The sequence below is a fragment of the Neopelma chrysocephalum genome, unplaced genomic scaffold (genome assembly GCF_003984885.1).
Source record: "Neopelma chrysocephalum unplaced genomic scaffold, ASM398488v2 Primary Assembly neopelma1_138, whole genome shotgun sequence".
NCBI lineage: Eukaryota > Metazoa > Chordata > Aves > Passeriformes > Pipridae > Neopelma > Neopelma chrysocephalum.
The window spans coordinates 7,012,462-7,018,235 of record NW_020897800.1 but is presented as its reverse complement, the minus strand read 5'-3'; positions in this window follow the sequence as shown (position 1 = coordinate 7,018,235).

Here is a 5,774-nt window from a genome sequence, read left to right as displayed (position 1 = left end):
GTCATGTTCCGTCAGTCTGGTGCCCCCAAAGAGGAGGGACAGAGGGAGTTAATGCCTGTCCTGCTACAAGGAAAAAGCCGCGCTGCAAAGCGATGGATTTCACTCTCTTCTGGATGGGAGCCGGGGCCAAATAGTAAATAAACCAAGGGCTGAGTAATGCACAGTCCTGCTCCTGAGCCACCTGTTAGCACCGAGCAGATGGAGGAACAGCTCTTTGCTTCAGCCACCAGTGCCAAAAATTCCCCCTCTCCTTAAAAATTCTCTCTGTAGAGACCCCAGGAGCAGAGACTGTGGTGCCTCAGCCCCCCATGTCCACCTCCAGGGCCTTCTTCATCAGCACCAGGTTGTTTTCCATGCCTCTGGTAAAGTCAGCTCCCCACCCCAACCCTGCAGGGATGGGTTGTTTGGGTCCAAATTCAGGTTTGTTCGGTCTGAAACGTTCTGGGGTGTTTGCAGGGGATAATTGTGCACCAAAACTGCTCGTCCTCTGCGGTGGGCTGGCAGAGGAGGCCGGGAAGTTGGAGGTCAGCAGGAGCGGTCAGGCAGCTGAAACCAGGGGCTCTGCCACTTTTACCGGCTTTATCCTTCCCCTGGGGGCTTCTCTGCTCCTAACAAAGCAGTGTTTTAATTCCAGCCCTGCTCAGGCCAGGCTGAACCTTGAGAAATGCTAAATCTTGGGGCTCCAGCTGATTTCAGCTGCTCAGCATCACTCAGGTTTCAGTGCACCTACTGCAGCTAGCTGGGCACCTAATAGTTTTAAAGCAACACCCGAGGGTGTGACTCCTGTTACAAATAAAGTGATACATTTGGGGTGGGGGAAATCCTGATAATGCCCAGCTTGAACTCGGGAAAAAGTAACAACCCTCTGGGTAAATCTGGGAAGGCAGAAGGAGGGTGAGCTGCACGTGAACATAACAGAGGGGCTGCAAGGCTGGTACCCTGCTCTAGTTTGGCTGCTCCAGCCCTGGGCTGGGTGATGCTGCCTCCCAGCTCTCTCCTTAGACATCAGGGAGCCTCCAGCCTGCTTGGCTACCATTTCCTCATCATTTCTTTACCCCCAGGAGCAATATTTTTGCATCATCTCTCAAGAATGGGAAGAAAACCTTTGCAGGTCTTGTCTTGGATGAACAGAGCAATGTTTAATATTTTGGAGAAAACTTCCACCAGCTCTCATGTAGCAGTAAAAAAAAAAAAAAAGCCACCTGCTGTGTTTCTGTGTCTTTTGTTCTCAAGAACAAAAACGCACAGTCACTGCTAAGTCAGGAGACCAAATAGCCATCTCAACTTCTCCCTAAATACCTACCTTTTTGGGGCCAAAAAAAGCAATGGCAAATGTTGGTGAGATCTTAGAGAGCTGACTAGGAGATGCCCAGGGAGCAGAAATGGTGAGTCAGAAGAAACCATATTTATATAATGAGTTTTCTTCCCGTAACCACACTTCAGTTACCAAATATTTATTAAACGTCACCAGCATCGTTGGTATTCCCAGTTATTTTCTTGCATAAGCTGTAACAGCTTGAGCAGAAGAGTCAACATAACATGCACTCAAGCATTGCAAGTTACAATCAATATGCTCTTGTTGGGAAAATGCTGTTAATGGTTTATTTCTAATCAATTTGAGCCTTATAGCTCAGCTTTTAACCTAATTTAGATAATAAGAGCTTAATGCTACCTCCATCAATACTTGTGTGTAAACCAGGAGGGGATGGTGAAGTGAGAGCAGAACCAGACTTGAAATTTAGGGGTTTAGTCATTCTTTTGGCTTGATGATTTGCAGGGGATGGGGTATTTTAGGGGGCATTAACAACAGGACAGTGCTAAGCACTAAATCCTGTGAGGATGTGGCAGGATGTAGCCTGCAGTGATTGGGAAGAGCCCACTTATATAGGTATGAGTGTGAGGCTCCAGGCTGGACACATGAGTTATCCTTTGTGTTTTTCCTGCAGAGAACCCAAAATACTTGGAAAAGAAAAGGACTGTGAGCATCACTACCAGAATTAAGTGGGGGTTTTGGCAGGGGAAACTGAGGCTGGAGACATGCAGAAGGGGTGAGCACCTGCAGCTGGGCTGTGCTTGCAGGGATGTTCTCCGTGGCTCAGGGATGTTCTGCCTAGACACCTCAAACACCAGGCAGTTCCAAAAACCAGCCACAGCATCCCCAGCCAGTTGGCAACCAGATGGGATTCCTGTGGTGGGATTTCTCCAGTCTCTTGGGTGCAGATGGGACACATTTCCAAGCCTTCTTCTGCAAACACGATGGCTGCAATCCCCTTTCCTTTCCCATCTTGCAAGTGAGGAATCTGCCATCCCTGACTCCAAGGGTTGGTAATGACTGAGGACCAGGGGAGAATTGGATCACTCTGGCTAAGCCGGGGTTCCTCGCTGACTCCTGCGTTTTTTCCAGGCAGATTTACGAGTTTTTAGGAGTGCTGTTGCAATCCCTTCCCTGTCAGAGCAGACAGATGCTGGAGTACATGGCATTGGGCACTGCCAGGGTCCTGCTGCTGGCTCTCCCACTGTCAGAGTGATCCTGGAGGTAAATCCAAAGCCAACCCAGAGCCTCAGGACACCCCTCCTGTCTAGCTCCTCCACTTGCTTTGGGATATTTTGCAACTTGAGTGGGTAAATTCACTTAATCCCTTGACAAAAGGAGCCAGCCCCTCCCGAGGCTGTCCCAAAGGCAACCTGGGTGGGATTAAAGGGGATCTTTGCAAAGGGGGACCTGTGCTGGTAATGCCATCAGCCAGCTTTTCCTCTGGGATTTGTCCCCTGGGTGTGTGTCCCCCGAGCCTGCATCCACTTTGGTGCCAGGGGTTGAAGGACCAGGCAGCTTCCCTAAACATTGCTCTGGCTGATGCACTCACGTCACACTGGGATGTTGAACAGCTGCTGAGTTACAGGGGTTTGGAATGAAATGTGCAGCATGAAAGGAGCTGGCTCCCACTGGAGCAACCCAAACTGCAGTCAGTGTTCCTGCCCTGGGCTGCTCTCTGGATGGGGTTTTACTCCATCCGTGCCTCTGGAGAGGTGCTGAAAGTCTGCATGTGCCTCAGTTTCCCCTGCCCCAAACAGGGATAATGGCTGCTTTTGCAGTCCAGCAAAGAGGGAAAGGAAGGTGGGAAAAACAACCCTATGGCAAAGAGAACAGGGATGGGCAGGGAGCTAGGAAGGCAGGAGGGCAGCCAGGCCCATGGGCAGGCTGGCAAGGTGGCCCTGTCTCCCCTGGCTTGCCCCCCATTTCCTTTGGCTTCCTTCCACATTTTTGCAAGGGAATTCTTGGCCTCCAACCACAGGAGAAGACTGAAAGGGCAGCTGGCAGCCCCTGGGTACCCGAGCCAGGGGGTGGCACACAGACAGTGCTTTGGGGAGAGGGACAGCCTGGAATGTTTTTACCAGTTGTTTTTTAAAATTGGGCAGCATCTGACCATCGGTTTGCTTCCTTCCATCTGTCTGTGCTCCAGAAATTGCGGCACTTCTTTCCTCTTTTCCCTCTCTGCAGAAATTCTGGCTTCTAGGGAGAAAAAGGAGGGGAAAAACCAAACCAAATACAACCAACAAGCAATCCTGCAGCCCCAGGTTGGGTTGAACATTGATCCCCTCACACTGTTGGAGGGAGGTTGTGCTGGGGTGTTCCACGGGTGCTCCCTGCTATCCTGTTGTGGGATCCAGTGATATTACAACGTTCTGTGCATACCACAGTAATACTGTCTGTGTAGGAGCAGTTTCACCCACCAAAGTAATGATAATAATTAAAAATAAACCCCACAGTTGGGGGATCTCTGTAGACTTCAGCTTCTGAGTGGTTCCCACGAAGGGGAATGTAAGCAGAGGTTTTGCAAGACCCTGTATGAGAAAGAGAAATCCTTCAATGTTCTGAGGTTAAAAGCAACCAGTTCCCCTCGCTCTGATTTGTATTTATTTTTCCCTTCACTATCCCTCTGCCTGTGCTGTTCGCTGCTGGAAGGCTCCTGTAGGGCAGTACCTCGCTCAGGGCTCTCCCAGACCCAGCAGCGCTGTGGTAGGAGGGATTTTGGAGCTGCTGTGGTGCAGGTGTGTCAGAAAAAAGGCATCCCTCCTCATTTTTGGGCAGGGGGTGGGTGATGGAATGGGTGGAATTTGATCTTCTTGAGAGCAGTAGGAACCAAGGATTGCAGCTGGGGAGAAACAAGTAGGAGTTTTTGTGAGAACATCATCCTGCATAGTGCCTGGACACCTGGGGCAGAGGAGGGATGCTCTGTGACCCTCTCTGGCTCACACTGGTGTCCTCTCCCCCCAGAGCAGGTAAGAGGCTGATTTTCCAGCTGTGTTTAGCAGCTGGACAGAAATCCTGCTAAGATCTCCCTGGATTCTGGTTGGAAATGGCAGGGAAGCTCCTTGTGCTTGCAGGGCTGCAGTGCCTTGCAAGGAGGCAAAAACCAGTCTGTTTGCAGCTCTGGGCTCCCCAAACCTGACCCAAAATGCTGCCCTGAATCTGATCTCAACACCCACATCCACAGCCTCCGTGGTGGGAAGGAAATGCTGGAGAGGGCACGTTCCTTCATAGGTGGCTTATCAAGCCAGAGCCTGTTTGCAGAGGCACAGGGAGGTTGGGATGAGTGGGATTCAGCTCATCCACAGCATTTGTTGGCCAAAAGTGCTCAGTTGGCCTCTCCTGAGCCCTGGGGATCCCATAATTTGCTTTTGGCCATGACTCCAAACCCTTGGCCGAGCAGCCGTGCAGGTGGATTTCTGCTCTCCCTGGAGCAGTCGGGGTCCATCTGAAACCCAACCAATGTCTGCACAGGCCAGGGATGGGTATAAATAGACACCAGATGGTGGAACAAGTGAATTTGACCTTTTAATCTGCACTAAAGAGCTGTTTGTTCAGTTCGCTTTCCATCTTCCCTTTCCAGACACAGGGAAGGTGGATGGATGTTTTCCAAGTCCCTCTATTCCTGCTGCTGAAGGAGTTTCTTGTACCTCTGAGGATGTACCTCTGAGGATGTGAGGGTCAGTGTCCCAGGGGATTTGTGATAGGAACTGAGAGCTCCCAGGTAAAAACTGGGAAAACCTGTAACAGGTTAGAAAAAGATACAGCTGGATTTATTCCCTTGGAAATGAGTGATGATCCCATGATGCACAGCTCCAGCACAGAGCATCCTTCTAGATCTTCAGAGGCCTAATTTTAGGAAGGGTTTGTGATATTTTTAGGAAGTATCCCAATGGATTTCCACTAGAGGGTAAACAGTTCCCCCAACTCATGGAGCAGCCACTTGTGGGGATCTCGCCTGGGTTTCTTGCCTTGGCGGTGACTTTTCCATGACATTTGTTGCGTGTTTGGGGCTGGGATGTGAGTCATGTCAGGGAGATGTGGCCAGTCTAAATAAACCAGTCTATTCCCTGCTCCCATCAGCCTCCCTGGGGCCTGCCCTTGGATAATGAGCCGGGGAGTACTTGGGATACGAGTTGCTGAAATGAAACATCTGTTTACGTGGAGCTGCCAGTGATGGGATAAAATGTGGCAGAATAATTTAAAATAGCCACAAGTGCTCTGGGGAAGAAGCAAATATGCTGTATCTCCCTCAACATCTCCCTCATTTGCTAAAAAAATGGCATTTTGTGTCTAAGAAAGTGGCATTGTCCTGGCAGTATTGTGATGGATGAGCACACAGAGCACTCTGCTCAGGGAACAGTGAATTTTGGGTGAAGCTCGGCCATCAGAGAGGGCTCCCATTGAGTCCTCCAAGTTTAATTAGGCTCCGAATTGAGACCGCAGGGTGTAATCTGTCTGGGGA